This window comes from Pongo abelii, chromosome 4, assembly GCF_028885655.2.
Source record: "Pongo abelii isolate AG06213 chromosome 4, NHGRI_mPonAbe1-v2.0_pri, whole genome shotgun sequence".
In the NCBI taxonomy this organism is placed as follows: domain Eukaryota; kingdom Metazoa; phylum Chordata; class Mammalia; order Primates; family Hominidae; genus Pongo; species Pongo abelii.
This window is the reverse complement of record NC_071989.2, coordinates 3,657,441-3,675,779: the sequence shown is the minus strand read 5'-3', so window position 1 is coordinate 3,675,779 and position 18,339 is coordinate 3,657,441. Positions and strand designations below refer to the sequence as shown.

At 44.5% G+C, this 18,339-nt stretch overlaps 1 protein-coding gene across 7 annotated transcripts in view; it reads right to left on the bottom strand.

The window, feature by feature from the left end:
• Nucleotides 1–2,085: 2,085 nt before the first annotated feature.
• The window catches only part of IRX1 (iroquois homeobox 1), an 81,108-nt gene continuing 64,854 nt past the window's right edge, over nucleotides 2,086–18,339 (bottom strand). For 6 of the 7 annotated variants that reach the window (XR_010139910.1, XR_010139912.1, XR_010139915.1 and 3 more), the window contains 3 exons: nucleotides 6,756–6,912; nucleotides 4,589–4,811; nucleotides 2,086–4,373 (listed from right to left, as the gene is read on the bottom strand). The gene's annotated coding sequence lies outside the window, so the exon portion shown is untranslated. The remainder of the gene's footprint in view (nucleotides 4,374–4,588; nucleotides 4,812–6,755; nucleotides 6,913–18,339) is intronic. The other variant, XR_010139911.1, reaches the window with a different exon arrangement.

Genomic DNA, 18,339 nt, shown 5'->3' with positions numbered 1-18,339 from the left:
TTTCAAAAGGAGTAAAATGAGTAAACAACTTCAAATTTAAAGCAGTCAACTAACCCCTTTAAAAGATGCAGATCTTTTCTGCTATAATTGGCAGTATAGAGGTGTAACTTTCATCTGGGTCTCTGATAATTTGTAGGTATGGAACATAGAATCAGAAGAAAACACATTTAGTGGATAGAGATGGGTAGGTAGACAGAGATCCATAGAGCAAAACCTGACTGTGAACTGCTTATTCCCAAGGGAAATCATTAATTTGGTGAGTATATGGAACACTTTTTCTATTGAAAGGATCTGCCACATCAACACAAATGGTCATTACAGGAAGTTCATCCTGCTTCCTGGAGGTGTTTTTGGGGATAAGTCAACTGAGACCTCCAGGGCGAACGGACATTAAAATGATTGATTGATTGATTGATTCAATTAAAAGAAGACTGTAAACTGAGGGATTGGGGTATGGAAAAAGGGAGATGTCAGTCAATGGGTATAAAGCTTCAGCTGGATGGGAGGAATCAGCTTTGCTGATCTATTGCACAATGTGATTACCTTGGTTAATCATAATTTGTACATTTTAAAAATGTTGGCTGGGCGCGGCGGCTCACACCTGTAATCCCAGCACTTTGGGAGGCTGAGGCAGGCAGATCACTGCCAGGAGATTGAGACTATCCTGGCTAACACGGAGAAAACCCATCTCTACTGAAAACACAAAAAATTAGCCAGGCATGGTGGCAGGCGCCTGTAGTCTCAGCTACTCGGGAGGCTGAAATAGGAGAATGGCATGAACCTGGGAGGTGGAGCTTGCAGTGAGCCAAGATCACACCACTGCACTCCAGCCTGGGCGACAGAGCGAGACTCCATCTCAAAAAAAATAAAAATGTTAAAAGAGTATATTTTAAATGTTCTCACCACAAAACATGATAAGTTGGTGAGGTGCCGGATGTTTTCATTAGCTTAATTTAACCACTAGGCTGTATGCATAGGTCAAGCATCACAGCGAACCCTATAAATATATGCAATTAATATATGTCAATTAAAAATAATTTCTAAAATTTGAAAAAGAAGATTGTGAATAGAAAAAAAAGGATGAGGGAAGGGAGAGTGGGAAGGAAGGAAGGAGGGAGAGAGGAAAAGTAACTAGAAGGATATCATACATATCAGTCTAAGAAAGAATTGTTTGAGAATAAGAGAAAATTTAATACCTGATATACGCTTTTTTGTTTGCTTGAGTAATTATACTTCATACAAATGTACAGGATTATAAACACTGTCACAACCAAAAAGACTCATACAACAAATTGACTGCTTATAAAAGCATTTCTTGGGCATAAATCACCATGACAAATGTTTCAAAAGAGATTCAGTTCTAATTTTCTTTATCATAATTTATTATGCAGCAATGCAAGAATCTATTGCATAATCAACTCATTTGTTCACTCAGCAAATATGTAGGAATGCCCAGCACGAGTGAAGCTGCAGTGTAGCACGGGACTGGGGAGGGGGTAGTGATGGAGAGATGGCAGTGGGCAGGCTCCACTCCTATGGCATTCACATCCTTGATTCACAATGCGGGGCTGGGGAGGGGGCAGTGATGGAGGGATGGCAGTGGGCAGGCTCCACTCCTATGGAATTGACATTCTGGATATACAATGCAGGGTTGAGGAGGGAGTGGTGATGGAGGGATGACAGTGGGCAGGCTCCACTCCTATGAAATTTACATCCTGTATATACAATGCAGGGCTGAGGAGGGGGCGGTGATGGAGGGATGACAGTGGGCAGCCTCCACTCCTATGAAATTTACATCCTGGATATACAATTCGGGGCTGAGGATGAGGCGGTGATGGAGGGATGGCAGTGGGCAGGCTCCACTCCTGTGAAATTTACATCCTGGATATACAATGCGGGGCTGAGGAGGGGGCGGTGATGGAGGGATGACAGTGGGCAGGCTCTACTCCTATGAAATTGGCATGCTTGAAACACAGCATGGGGATGGGGAGGAGGTGGTGATAGAGGGATGGCAGTGGGCACGCTCCATTCCTGTGGAATTGACATCCTTGATACACAATGCTTTAGCCATAAATGCAGCTCTCATCCTTTCATAGAGAACTTTATTTTTTACTCAAAGTTCTACTCACATTACATCTTTGTGTGCCTGTTAAATTTTCTTCTTTCTTGAGTTTCTAGATATGGTGGACTCCAGGTGAACTCTGGAGAACAGAATGGACCCTCAAGTGGTCCACAGTTACACACTTTTAGCTCTGGACCTCCCAGGTTTTGTCTGGCTGCACAAGACCTTTCTTTATAGGACTGAGTAGGGTCTCCCTTGTTCATTTGGCTCCAGTAATGAATGCCAGATGAAGGGCGTAGCTCCCATACTGGAAGAAGAACCTCCATTACTGGACTATCTGTCCCTATGTCCCCTCTGGATATTTTCTATTGAAGTGTGTGTAGAATTCCCCACGTCCAGCCTCCTCCCCTCTCAGAATGAGCCCACACTGGTGCAAGGACAGTTACCACCCTGACTCTAGGTACTTCCCAAGCCCAGTCTGTCTTGACCCCATACCTTTGGGCCTAGTTTTGAACTGAATTGAAGGATCTGTGGGGTCCTTCAAAGGGCCTTGGAAAATTAAACACCTCCCAGAAGGTGTCATCCACACAGGGAAGCAGGGCAGCATTTCAGGTGAGACCTTTCACCCTCTTATGGGACCAGGAGCAGCCTGCCTACAGCCCCACAGTCTGAGCAGCTGGGTCTACAGGCCCCATCACAGAAGCGGAGGAGAAAAAGCCAGAACCACAAGCACCCTCTTCCAGGAGGGCCCTACTGAGGCCACACTGGCCCTTTTTGTGGGGGCACTGTCTCCTCCTAGAGGGTCTTCCTTTTTACAGATGTCACAACAAGGAGACTCCCTCCTGGGACTGAAAATGGAGAGGCTTCCACCAAACACACCCAGGACTGGCCAGTGCCCGCTGCCAGGCTGGGAGTCTGCTGGAGCAGGTGCCCCCCATGTGCTGCAGGAGGCACCCTCTCATGGTCCACACAGCTGCCTTCCCACCATGAAAAGAAGAGATGCTCACTCACTGCTTTTCTCCCCGCTTTCTAAAAGCCCCTGTACTATAGCAAGGTGGGCACTGATACTAGAATTAAGAGAAGATGTTAGAATTAGCTGGGCTGAGGAAGGACAATATACTTAATAACCAGGTAACCCATGCTTGGGGGAAGAACAGTTGTGAGAAGCGGCTGGTTCACCATGTTTGCCAGTTCCCATGGTGTAAATTCTCCGAACAACAGGGCTCCTAGGTGTGGCCCTGAATGTTGGCAGTCAGGGCTATCACCCTGATGCACACCTTGGGCACTCCTCAGCCCAGCATGAGGCTCCAGCAAAGGGCAGGAAGAGGCTAAGGCAAGCCAGACTCTCAGGGCATGGCCTGGAAGGAACTGTCCATGCTTGGGGCCACCCTGTGTGACCTGAGCCTGGGCATCGCCCCGAATGCCCCTCCTGAGCTGCTGCCTGCTCCAGCATGACTTGGGAGCTGTCTGCTTGGGATTCCATTTATTATTGATCAACAGCAGCTTTGAGAAGCTGTGAAAACCTCAGGGAAGCCACACTCGCTTCTTCACACCTCCTTTGCCTTGATTGGGACCCTGCTGGTAGCTCAAAAGGTGAAATCGTCGCCCTGTGAAACCAGAGAGGAAGCCCTGGGAAGCAGAGTTTTAAAGGGAATCCAGGGTTGAGGAAGCACTGCAGAAGAGGGGGCAGCATCCTGGCCATGAGGGACCAAGAACCCCACCCCAAAGACAGGAACTATAGGGACAAAGATCAAAGCGACTAATTACTGCCTCCAGGACCACACCTGGACCAGGAAGTCATTCTCAGGGGGAAAGTGCCATCCTCTTCCTTCCCACTTGAATGTCATCTGCAAACCCAAGAAAGCCACACTGAAGCTCAAAGGAACAGAGTCCCCACGTGACTGCTGCCTGGCTGTGACAGTCCTGACAGTTATGATCTTCTCCTCCTAAAACATGAATGTATTCATTCACTTCAGATGCAGAGGGAAGAGAGCAGAGAGGGATGGTGTCTCAGTCCCACCTGTGAGCTTGTCGGAGGGCCGGCTGCCAGGCACATGGGCTGTTAGTCCTCACAGCTGGAGGCCCCATGGGTGGCACAGCTGGCCAGAGCAGAGGCTGGGCAGGCACATGCCGGGTCAATGGCGTGCCTTGTGTTGGGAAGAGGCAGCAAGGTGCATGTCCAGGGTCTCTGCAGCCACCCCCTGCGACGTCCTCCAACTCGGCTGCTCAGTTCTCTGCTGTGTGCAGTCGCTCAGCCATGGAGAGCTTCTGCGTTGAGTCTGCCGGGCAAAGGCAAACCTTTTATGCTGTCCTGAAAGCCAAAAATCAAATCACAGCTAGGAAAATGCCCACAGTGGAGCTGGGGTCCTGCTGTCTCAGGAGGGAGGATGTGTTCCCAAAGCTACTCTTCCATTTCCTGTCTTGTCTTCCCAACACACTTGAGGACACTGATGTCTTAAAGAGTTTAAAAACAAAGACACACCCATGGGGAGGGACCATTATGCCTAAGAGTAAACAGACACTCACGATGAGGCCAGGTGATGTCTCAGGAGGAAATCCAGCAGCCTGGAGGGTCCAGAGAGTGGAGATGGTGACGGGAAGCCCGCCGCAGCTCTGAATTCAAACTCTGCTCAGCTGCTCGCCAGCTGCCGGCTGCCCAGCCTTATGAATATTCCGTAGGCTTCCTGGGTTCTCATCTTTTCTTCCAGAAAAGAGGATCACGAGCACTCCCTTGAAGTTTGCTTTGAGGCTAATGTAAGTTTAAATGTAAAATGTCTTAATACAGTTTAAATGTAAAAATGCCCCTCAAACAGTAGGTGTTTAATAATTGTCCCTCTGTCTCCTTCGCTCCCCTTGGCTCTGCTTCACTGTGATTGATTGAAGCTTCTTTCATCAGACAGCCTTAGATTCGGGTCTTGTCTATTGATTAACTCTAGAGTCTTAGACATGCATTAGCCTGTGTGAAGCCTTTGTCTTCCTATCTCTTAAATTCAGAGCTGTGATATCTGTGTCCTTGCATTGTTGTGAGAATTAAATGAGATAATATACGTCAAAAGCTTAGCATAGAGTTGGGCCACAGCTAACACTTAGTAAATGGCAGCTACTGGTATCTTTCTTTCCTCAGACAGAAATTTCATAAAAAATGAGTATTGAGTAAGCCGCCATTTCTCTATTCATAACAAATTGAGAATGTGAATAAATCATGAACATCTAACACTGTGGTAATCCACGAACAAGATGAGAAATTCCAGTTAGGAAGGGTTTTTACAAGCTTGCATAGGCCACTCAAATAGTCCCATGACAATCCTAACTGAGAGATGGAAGAACGGTTTCGGCTATTTTTTTAAATTGTCAATAATGTTGAGTTAGAATTATTTATTTTTGCTGAAAGTAATATGTTCATAAGACAAATTTTAAGCTAAGACACCACAGACATATAAATGCTTTGCTAAGGTTTTTACAAGTTATTTATGATTTTCTAATGATTTTCCTAATAATTCTAACATCAAATTAATTCGATATTCATCAGCTTAATACAAAGTACATTTCACCTTCAAATTAGCATAAGAAAACTTAAAAAAAAGTTAAGGAAGAAGACGTAACTTTTGATTAAATTTCATTGAGAATTTCTTTTTGCGGTGACTACAGCAAAAGCATGGCTCTTGCTGTGATCTGGAATGAACTTCATTCAGCAGGATTAATCTGTATCAAATGCTAATTTACTTCTATTGAAATTGTGCTTCTTGAAGACATTTAGTTATTGAAGATATGTAGCAGCAGACCAACAGGACCAAGAAAGAAATATCTGGCTTTAATCCTATCCTGACTGACAGCCCCCAAAAGCTCTAAATAATTTAACAAAAGGCTAAACTTCTAACAGCATAGAAGCGACGTGAACAGAGGAGCCTTCCAGCAGGTGAGGAGTCGCACAGGGAAGCAAAGCCTCACCCGACCTCCCCGCTCCCGGAACACACGTCTCCATTTTCCCTCTCTTGAATCCATTGACTGTCAGAAAACAACAATTGCGGTGGCTTTATAGCCTCTCCTGTTTAGTAGCTTGTTTCATAATTTAAAATATTAAACTTGAAAGAAAACTTGAGGGCAGGGAAGGTAAATAGTCCCTGGGACTGCCCCCTCTTCCCATCTCTCACCTGGGGAATTTGGGCGGTTTGTGTTGGCAAGGATGCACCTGCACGGTGTGCTGGCTGTCAAGAGCGTGGCTAGCTGGCCGCTGGCGAGGAGCCTAGTGAGCACACCGTCCACTGTCCCTAAAATCCACTCATGTGTCCTTCGACAAAGACACTTGCTCTGGGCTTGTGAGATCCATCGGGAAACAAAACGGACAAAGATCTCTGATCCCTGCCCTCTGGAGGTTTACATTCTGGTAGTTGGGGAATGGTAGTACCATAAAAGTAAACATACAAATAAGTAAATTATCTATATGTGAAAAAATATATATATATTTGCTTCATATATATATGCTTTATATATATTTGCTTCATATGTATATATTTGCTTCATATATATATGCTTTATATATATTTGCTTCATATATATATTTGCTTCATATATATATATATACATATATATATATACACATATATATATATATGTGTATATATATATATATGAAGCAGAAAGTAGAGGGAGAGAGCCAGCTCTGAGGAAAGAGAGTGGGTCAGGGCATGCTTACCGGAGAAAGTGGCATCCAGGAAGGAGCTGAGGGATGAGTCCTGCAGGAAAGCCGGGAGCAGCATCTGTGTAGAAGGAACCACCAGCACAAACACACCCAGGCCGAGCTGCCGGGAGTGCTGAGGAAAACGTAAGGAGCAGCCGCTGGAGCAGAGTGACTGGTGGAGAAAACGGCAGGAGGCGAGAGGTGAGCTGAGTAGAATCAAGGCTGGAGCAGTCCCTGTGAGGACGTTAGCATTCTCAACAGGGAAGCCAGGACCTTAGCTGGGTTTGGTCCCATGAATAAGTCAAATAAAACCTGCAGTTAAAGACCCAAGACAAACAACACATTCAATGCTGAAAGCAGTGTGCAAAGATCGCAGAGCTGGATCGATAGAAGAGAGGTGTCAGTATTTGCAGGTGGTGGTAGGATTCACTGCACTTTGCTTCTCCCATCAGAGAGCTGGTGGGCTCTTTTCCTATCTGTGAACAAGTATCTGCCAGTGAAAGGTTTCCAGAGACTTCTCTGTGTGGTGATAGGGCTTGGAGGGGGTCCTCGTCACTGCAGCACATTCCAAGCTCCAAGGAGCATGCCTCTCAGGCCAGCCCATGCATGCCCGTGAGAGGCTGCCCATGAGGAGGAGCTGGGAGGCCTCTGGACTGTTCAGATGACTGAACGGAGGAGGCCGACTTGCAAAGGGGCCAAGAGTTTCCTAGAAGCCCAGTGTCAAGACCTTGAGCTTGGCCCTGAGAGTGGTGTTACCAAAAGTTTTCTGATTGATTGAGAAAGGCCTGACCAAGACTCCCTGAATTTACCCTGGAAACCCAACGGGCAGTACCCCAACTGGGAGTTCTGGGGTGGTAAGTAAGGAAACACGACTCAAGCAGCCCTTAGCAGTAAAAGGAAGAATTCCAGAGTGTATTAGTTCCTTCCCACACTGCTATAAAGAAATACCTGAGACTGGGTAATTTAAGAAAGAAAGAGCTTTAATTAACTCACAGTTCTACATGGCTGGGGAGGCCTCAGGAAACTTACAATCATGGCAGAAGGCAAAGGGGAAGCAAATTTGGACCTTTCACATGGCAGGAAAGAGAGGAAAGTGAAAGCACGAGGAATGCTGGATGCTTGTGAACCCCTTAGATTGTGTGAGAACTCACTCACTATCACGAGAACAGTATGGGGGAACTTCCCCCATGACCCGGTCACCTCCCTCCCTCCACACGTGGGGATTACAATTCAAGATGAGATTTAGGTGGAGACACAGAGCTAAACCATATCACAGAGGAAAGGCGGGCCTCAGGTGGGCTTGACCCCATGGCCACTGTGACCTCAGGGCTGCGGCTCAGTTCCTTGGCTCTCCCAGCTCTGTGACTGCTGTGTGTTTACTTCTGCCTTGGCAGTTGTCCCGTGTCACAGCAGCTCCTGGACAAGTGTCTCCACTCACATCAGGGCAGGCTTTTGGGATTTATTCTGACTGCATAGTCCTAAAGTGTGAGCAGAGTGCAGTGGGACAGGGTTAACCCAGAGGGCTCAGACCAGGCAGCACTCTCCCCTTGAGCTGGAGAAGTGCCCATCCCACCCAACCCTCCCAGCTGCCATGCCATGGGGATGGGTGATGTGGGTGAAGCAGGGACAGAAGGGCGCTGACTGAGAGTCCACCTGATGACACAGGGAGCCCAGGCTCCCTGCACCCTCCAGCCAAGGCCCGGTGGGCCTGCTGATCCAGACTCTGTAGCTTGGGGGAGGCCTTGAGCACATGCCTGGGCAGCCCCTTTGCCAAACAAAACACACAGGAAGCAGGCAGCCTTTCTTTTTGGTGTCACCATACCTCACTTGGCCCCACCAGCACCGGGGTTATCCAGCAGTTGAGGAACCATCTTAGGAAGGGTCTTGGCCAAACCCAATGGCATCTCCTTTATGCTGCTCAGCTCAGCACAGAAAATATCTCCACAGGGCCTTGTCCTACCCTTGTTTCATATGGTTCTCTGGGGGCTGATTTGGCCCTTCCTGCCCCCTACAGCCTCTGGAGTACAAGGTCAGCACCATCACAGACAAAGCCTGGCTGAGCCTCTGCTCACCCCCATCACAGTTAAGGTCCAGGAGCGGCACAGGTCCTAGCCGAGTCCACACAAGTTTCTACTAGGGGTATTGGGTGAACTCTGTTGATCACTCAGGAGTTCAGAGCAGCAAAGACCACACACCGTGAGCAAGGAGACCCTCTGCCCTGGCTTGTAAGGAAGCCGTTCACACAGGAGAGAGCAGGGCTAAAACCCAACAAACAATGCAGCCAAACAGCAAGAGGAAGCCACGACGCCACGGTCTCAGTCTTTCCTTCGACCCAGGCCTGAGCCTTTTACCCTAGACTTTTCAACTATGTGAACCAAAATTTCCCTCCCCAGGGTTAGGTGGTGGGAGTCGGGCCTTTAGTCTGAGCAACCGGCAGGGCCCTGGGGCACACACACATTGAACATTCATGACTCCCCAGTACAAAGCCTGGCCACAGCACTGCCTGGCTCTCAGATATCTCCCTGCAAACACCTGCTTCTCCCATGTGACTCGTCTCAGTCACCTTCCCTCCTCTCTCTCCCAGCAGGGTGCATTCTCCCTGTCTGTGTCCCTCCCTACCACATCATATTACATCAGTCAACACTGGATTGAATCAACTGGCTTGCAATTCTCCCTCCCCACTGGCGCATGGGTTCCTCTGGACACAGCTCAGAAGGCATATCTGTGCCTGAGTCAGCTTTGACTCTGCAGTCCTCAGCACAGTGCTGGCACACATTAGATGCCAAAAAAATAGGTAAATCCCTAAACTAGCAACTGAGCTGCAGGCTGTGGCTCTCGGCAGCCTTATCCTCTTTACATAAAGGTACAAATTCACACTAAACAAGCAAATACTATGAAGAACATACATGGAAGACATATTCAAACTCCCTGGAAAATCACTGATTCCCCAAGTCCCATGTGGAGTTCGTTCATGCATCCCAAACCTACATCAAGTCCTCTTGTAGGAATCTACTGAGAATATCCAAATATGCCTAGGGTGGTGAGCAATAAAATTATTACCATAGATTAAAGTTTTTAAATTGCACAAGGACTTTGTAAATATGTGATAACTGCATCCACATATGGGGAGGGGATAAAGTTACACTAGTAAGTAAATATTTGAAAAGATGAAGGTGCAGAACATTGTGTAGTATTCTGCCACTGTGCAGAAGCAATTGTGCATGGCTATGCAGACAAGAACATATCTCTGGCGATACACAGATCCTAGCAATGTCAGTTTCCTATTAGAAAGGAAAGATAGCTAAGCCACAGGAGAGGAAGGGAGGTTTTTTTAAAAAAAAAATCCTTTTATTTATTTGTTTGTTTTAATTATGAACCATAATATTGTATTAGGTACTCAAAAATTTTCATATTTTAAACACAGTCAAATCTCTGAAGGGGGATTAATATAGTTGTATTTGTTTGTAGAGACAAGCTCACCAATGAATGAGCATTGTCTCAATCACTGCTTCTCACCTCTTTTGCTCATCTCGTCCACGTGGCTTTTCAACAACAAAAGGCCACTTCAGTGGCGAGGCCAGGAAGCTGATCAATAAAGGAATTGGACTGCTCTTGATACTTTTACATAATATTTGTATTTTTCTTTCCTGTAAATATAATGAAGTTATATCCTCATAGGGAAATCTGAACCAATTCAAGGTCATATCCGCATAACTTAAGAAAACTTGGTCTTTGAGTGTCTGGCAAGATGGCTGAATAGGAACAGCTCTTGTCTGCAGCTCCCAGCCAGATCAATGCCGAAAGCGGGTGATTTCTGCATTTCCAGCTGAGGTACATGGCTCATCTCACTGGGACTGGTTAAACAGGGGGTGCAGCCCATGGAGGGCTAGCCAAAGCAGGGTGTGGTATCACCTCACCTGGGAAGTGCAAGGGGTCGGGGAACTCCCTCCGCTAGCCAAGAGAAGCCATGAGGGACTGTGCCATGAGAGATGGTGCATTCTGGCCCAGATACTATGCTTTTCCTGTGGTCTTCGCAACACACAGACTAGGAGATTCCTTGGGTACCTTCACAACCAGGGCCCTAGGTTTCAAGCACAAAACTGGGCAGCTGTTTTGACAGACACCAAGCTAGCTAGAGGAGATTTTTTTTTTGTACTCCTGTGGTGCCTGGAATGCCAGTGACACAGAACCGTTCACTCCTCTGGAAAGGGGACAAAAGCTGGGGAGCCAATTGCTCTAGCTCAGCAGATCCCACCCCATGGAGCCCAGCAAGCTAAGATCCACTGACTTGAAATTCTTTCTTCCAACACAGCAGTCTGAAGTCAATCTGGGATGCTCGAGCTTAATCAGGGGTGGGGTACCCACCATTACAAAGGCTTGAGTAGGCGGGTTTCCCCTCACAGTGTAAAGGAGAAGTTCAAACTGGGTGGAGCCCACTGCAGCTCTGCAAAGCCCCTGTAGCTGGAATGCCTCTCTAGATTCCTCCTCTCTGGGCAGGGCATCTCTGAAAGAAAGGCAACAGCCCCAGTCAGGGGCTTACAGATAAAACTCCCATCTCCCTGGGACAGAGCACCCAGGGGAAGGGGCAGCTGTGGGCACAGCTTCAGCAGACTTAAACCTTCCTGCCTGCCAGCTCTGAAGAGAGCAGCGGATCTCCCAGTACAGTGTTTGAGCTCTGATAAGAGACAGATTGCCTCCTCAAGTGGGTTCCTGACCCCCTTGCCTCCTGACTGGGAGACACCTCTCAGTAGGGGTCAACAGTCACCTCATACAGGACAGTTCTGGCTGGCATCTGGCAGGTGCCCCTCTGGGACGAAAATTCCAGAGGAAGAAACAGGCAGCAATCTTTGCTGTTCTGCAGCCTCCACTGGTGATACCCATGCAAACAGGGTCTGGAGTGGACCTCCAGCAAACTCCAGCAGACCAGCAGCAGAGGGGCTTGACTGTTAGAAGGAAAACTAACAGACAGAAAGGAATAGCATCAACATCCACAAAAAGGACATCCACACAAAAACCCCATCTAAAGGTCACCAGCATCAAAGACCAAAGGTAGATAAACCCATAAAGATGAGGAAAAAAACAGCACAAAAGGACTAAAAATTCCAAAAACCAGAATGCCTCTTCTCCTCCAAAGGATTACAACTCCTCACCAGCAAGGGGACAAAACTGGACAGAAGCTTAGTTTGATGAATTGACGGAAGTAGCTTCAGAAGGTGGGTAATAACAAGCTCCTCTGAGATAAAGGAGCGTGTTCTAACCCAATGCAAGAAAGCCAAGAATTTGAAAAAAGGTTGGAGGAATTGCTAACTAAAATAACCAGTTTAGAACATAAAAGACCTGATGGAGCTGAAAAACACAGCACAAGAACTTTGTAAAGCATACACAAGTATCAATAACTGACTTGATCAAGTGGAAGAAAGGATTTCAGACATTGAAGATCAACTTAATGATATAAAGCATGAGGAAAATATTGAAGAAGAAAAAAAAAGGAACAAACAAAGCCTCCAAGAAATGGGCTATGTGAAAAGGCCAAACCTACGTTTGATTTGTGTACTTGAAAGTGATGGGGAGAATGGAACCAAGTTGGAAAACACTCTTCAGGATATCATCCAGGAGAGCTTCCCCAACCTAGCAAGACAGGCCGACATTCAAATTCAGGAAATACAGAGAACACCACAAAGATACTCCTCGAGAAGAGCAACCCCAAGACACACAATCATCAGATTCACCAAGGTTGAAATGAAGGAAAAAATGTTAAGGGCAGCCAGAGAGAAAGGCTGGGTTACCCACAAAGGGAAGCCCATCAGACTAACAGTGGATCTCTCTGCAGAAACCTTACAAGCCAGAAGACAGTGGGTGCCAAAGTTCAAGATTCTTAAAGAAAAGAATTTTCAACTCAGAATTTCATATCCAGCCAAACTAAGCTTCATAAGTGAAGGAGAAATAAAATCCTTTACAGACAAGCAACTGCTGAGAGATTTTGTCACCACTAGGCCTGTCTTACAAGAGCTCCAGAAGGAAGCACTAAATATGGAAAGGAAAAATCGGTACCAGCCACTGCAAAAACATACCAAATTTTAAAGACCATTGACACTATGAAGAAACTGCATCAACTAGCAGGCAAAATAACCAGCTAGCATCATAATGACAGGATCAAATCCACACATAACAATATTAACCTTAAATGTAAACTGGCTAAATGTCTCAATTAAAAGACAGACTGGCAAATTGGATGGAGTCAAGAACCATCGATGTACTGTATTCAGGAGACCCGTCTCACATGCAAAGACTGACATAGGCTCAAAATAAAGGGATGGAGGAAGATTAACCAAGCAAATGGAAAGCAAAAAGAAGCAAGGGTTGCAATCCTAGTCTCTGATAAAATAGACTTTAAACCAAAAAAGATCAAAGGAGACAAAGGAGGGCATTACTTAATGGTAAAGGGATCAAAGCAACAAGAAGAGCTAACTATCCTAAATATATATGCACCCAATACAGGAGCACCTAGATTCATAAAGCAAGTTCTTAGAGACCTACAAAGAGACTTAGACTCCCACACAATAATAGTGGGATAATTTAACACCACAATGTCAATATTAGACAGATCAATGAGACAGAAAATTAACAAGAATATTCAGGACTTGAACTCAGCTCTGGACTCAGCAGACCTAATAGACATATACAGAACTCTCCACCTCCAGTCAACAGAATATACATTCTTCTCAGCACCACATCACACTTATTCTAAAATTAACCACATAATTGGAAGTAAAACACTCCTCAGCAAATGCAAAAGAACAGAAAGCATAGGCCTGGCACAGTGGCTCATGCCTCTAATCCCAGCACTTTGGGAGGCCGAGGCGGGTGGATCATGAGATCAGGAGATCTAGACCATCCTGGCTAATACAGTGAAACCCGTCTCTACTAAAAACACAAAAAATTAGCCAGGCGTGGTGGCGGGTGCCTGTAGTCCCAGCTACTCAGGAGGCTGAGGCAGGAGAATGGTGTGAACCCGGGAGGCAGAGCTTGGAGTGAGCTGAGATCGTGCCATGGCACTCCAGCCTGGGCGACAGAGCGAGACTCTGTCTCAAAAAAAAAGAAAGAAAAGAAAAAAGAAGAAAAAAGAAAAGAAATCGTAACAAACAGTCTCTCACATCACAGTGCAATCAAATTAGAGCTCAGGATTAAGAAACTCACTCAAAATTGCACAACTGCATGGAAACAGAACAACCTTTTCATGAATGACTACTGGGTAAATAAGGAAATGAAGGCAGAAATAAATAAGTTCTTTGAAAACAATGAGAACACAGACACAACGTACCAGGATCTCTGGGACACAGCTAAATAAATGTTTAGAGGGAAATTTATAGCACTAAATGCTCACAGGAGAAAATGGGAAAGATCTAAAATCGACACCCTAACATCACAATTAAAAGAACTAGAGAAGCAGGAGCAAACAAATTCAAAAGCTAGCAGAAGATAAGAAATAACTAAGATCAAAGCAGAACTGAAGGAGACAGATACATGAAGAACCCTTCAAAAAAAATCAGTGAATCCAAGAGTTGGTGTTTTGAAAAGATTAACAAAATAGATAGACACCTAGCCAGACTAGTAAAGAAGAAAATAGAGAAGAGTCAAATAGATACAATAAATAACGATAAAGGGGATATCACCAATGATCTCACAGAAATACGAACTACTATCAGAGAATACTATAAACACCTCTACACAAATAAACTAGAAAATCTAGAAGAAATGGACACATTCCTGGACACATACACCTTCCCAAGACTAAACCAGGAAGAAGTCGAATCCCTGAATAGACCAAAAATAAGTTCTGAAATTCAGACAGTAATTAGTAGCCTACCAACCAGAAACAGCCCAGGACCAGACAGATTCACAGCTGAATTCTACCAGCGGTACAAAGAGGAGCAGGTACCATTCCTTCTGAAATTATTCCAAACGATAGAAAAAAAGGAACTCCTCCCTAACTCCTTTTATGAGGCCAGCATCATCCTGATACCAAAACCTGGCAGACACCCCACAAAAAAGGAAAATTTCAGGCCAATATCCCTGATGAACATGGATGCAAAAATCTTCAATAAAATACCGGCAAACCTAATCCAGCAGCACATCAAAAAGCTTATCCACCACAAACAAGTTGGCTTCATCCCTAGGATGCAAGGCTGGTTCAACATACACAAATCAATAAACATCATCCATCACATAAACAGAACCAGTGGAAAAAAACTCATGATTATCTCAATAGATGCAGGAAAGGCCTTCGACAAAATTCAACACAGCGTCATGCTAAAAACTCTCAATAAAATAGGTATTGATGGAACACATCTCAAAATAATAAAAGATATTTATGACAAACCCACAGCCAGTATTATACTGAATTGACAAAAGCAGGAAGCATTCTCTTTGAAAACCGGCACCAGACAAGGATGCTTTCTGTCTCTCACTACCCCTATTCAACATAGTATTAGAAGTTCTGGCCAGGGCAATCAGGCAAGAGAAAGAAATAAAAGGTATTCAAATAGGAAGAGACAGAGTCAAGTTGTTTCTGTTTGCAGATGACATGATTGTATCTTTAGAAAACTCCATCATCTCAGCCCAAAATCTCTTTAAGCTGATAAGGAATGTTAGCAAAGTCTCAGGATACAAAATCAATGTGCAAAAATCACAAGCATTCCTATACACAAATAATAGACAATCAGAGAGCCAAATCATGAGTGAACTCCCATTCACAATTGCTACAAAGAGAATAAAATGTCTAGGAATACAACTTACAAGGGATGTGATGGACCTCTTCAAGGAGTCCTGCAACCCACTGCTCAAGGTAATAAGAGAGGACACAAACAAATGGAAAAACATTCCATGCTCATGGATAGGAAGAATCAATAACGTGAAAATGGCCATACTGCCCAAAGTAATTTAAAAATGCTATCCTCCTCAAGCTACCATTGACTTTCTTCGCAGAATTAGAAAAAACTACTTTAAATTTCATATGGAACAAAAAAGATCTCATATAGCCAAAACAATCCTAAGCAAAAAGAATAAAGCTGGAGGCATCACGCTACCTGACTTCAAACTACACTACAAGGCTACAGTAACCAAAACAACATGGTACGGGTATCAAAACAGATATAAGACCAATGGAACAGAACAGAGACCTCAGATACAATGTCACACATCTACAGCCATATGATATTTGACAAACCTGACAAAAACAAGCAACGGGGAAAGGATTCCCCATTTAACAAATGGTGTTGGAAAAACTGGCTAGCCATATGCAGAAAACTGACACTGGACCCTTTCCTTACACCTTATACAAAAATTAACTCAAGATGGATTAAATACTTAAACATAAGACCTAAAACCATAAAAACTCTAGAAGAAAACCGAGCAATACCATTCAGGACATAGGCGTTGGCAAAGGCTTCATGACTAAAACACCAAATGCAATGGCAACAAAAGCCAAATAGACAAACGGGAACTAATTAAACTAAAGAGCTTCTGCACAGCAAAAGAAACTATCATCAGTGTGAGCAGACAGCCTACAGAATGGGAGAAAATTTTTTCAATCTATCCATCTGACAAAGGTCTAATATGAAGAATCTACAAGGAACTTAGGCAAATTTATGAGAAAAAAATCAAACAACCCCATCAAAAAGTGGGGAAAGGATATGAACAGACACTTCTCCAAAGAAGACATCTATGTGGCCAAAGAACATATGAAAAAAGCTCATCATCACTGTTTATTAGAGAAATGCAAACCAAAACCACAATGAGATACTATCTCACACCAGTTAGAATGGCGATCATTAAAAAGTCAGGAAACAACAGATGCTGGAGAGGATGTGGAGAAATAGGAATGCTTTCATACTGTTGCACTGTAAATTTGTCCAACCATTGTGGAAGACAGTGTGGCAATTCCTCAAGGATCTAGAATCAGAAACACAATTTGATCCAGCAATCCCATTACTGGGTATATACCCAAAGGATTATAAATCATTCTACTATAAAGACAAATGCACACATATGTTTATTGCAGCACTATTCACAATAGCAAAGACTTGGAACCAACCCAAATGCCCATCAATGACAGACTAGATAAAGAAAATGTGGCACATATACACCATGGAATACTGTGCAGCCATAAAAAGGATGAGATCATGTCCTTTGCAGGGACATGGATGAAGCTGACAACCATCATTCTTAGCAAACTACCACAGAACAGAAAACCAAACACCACATGTTCTTATTGATAAGTGGGAGTGAACAATGAGAGCACATGAACACAGAAAGGGGAACATCACACACTGGGGCCTGTTAGGGGGTGGGGAGCTAGGGGAAAGATAGTATTAGGAGAAATACCTAATGTAGATGATGGGTCGATGGGTGCAGCAAACCACCATGGCGTGTGTAAACCTATGTAACAAACCTGCACATCCTGCACATGTATCCCAGAACTTAAAGCATAATAAAAAAAAAAAAAAAGAAAAGAAAACTTGGTCTTCATATAATGAGATCTAAAGGTGTGTTTCCCTAATAGGCATTTTTTTCTTGCAAAAAGGGGTCCACAGACACTTCCAGCAATGTATGCATTTGCCACGCCAAGATGCTTTTAATTTTTCACTGCAGTTTCAATTGCAATAAAAAATGTGTGGAGGGCCAGGTGCGGTGGCTAACACCTGTAATCTCAGCACTTTGGGAGGCCAAGGCGAGTGGATCACCAGAGGTCAGGAGTTTGAGGCCAGCCTGACCAACATGGCAAAACCCTGTCTCTACTAAAAATACAAAAAAATTAGCTGGGCGTGGTGGCAGGCACCTCTAATCTCAGCTACTTGGGAGGCTGAGGCAAGAGGATTGCTTGAACCCCAGAGGTGGAGGTTGCAGTGAGCCGAGATCACGCCACTGCACTCCAGCCTGGGCAACAGAGTGAGACTACATCTCAAAAAAATAAAAAATTTGTGGAGACCTATCCTATTTTGGCTTGTTTCATGGGTAACTTGGCCTTAAGAAAAGGACAGAATTGGATGTAATTAATAAGTGATTCTTTTCTGCCAAACTGAGAACATTTGGCACCGTGGTGGATGAAGGGATGCTTCTCTAAAGTTCAATGGAGAAAACAGAAATGGGGAATTTTGCCATCAGATAACACATCGTATGTTTAACATACAGCAAGTTGAACCCTAGAAATCACAATAATGTTCACATTGTGAAGAGAAACTTAATTCCAACTAAACAACAACACTGATACTACTAATTTAAATATTATTGATAGTAAACCTGTATTTGCATCTAATTTTCAAATTTTGTGCATAAAGGTAAATGGGAAGGGTTGATACTAGTTTTATTTGTGTACATCTTCAAGTAACAGAAATTAACATCATTTATGCCAACACTAGAGATCACTGAGAAAATGTATCCCCTGGGCAGAGAGCCTATTTAATATTCATGTCCAAGAAACCCTACTCTGTGGGATCTCTATAAACTAGGAAATCCAGGGTTCCTTTGTGAATTGCTAAGAACTCCTCGAAGCAGAAAGCAGGATAGAGCCGCCACAGGAAGCATTTTTCTAAATTGATGC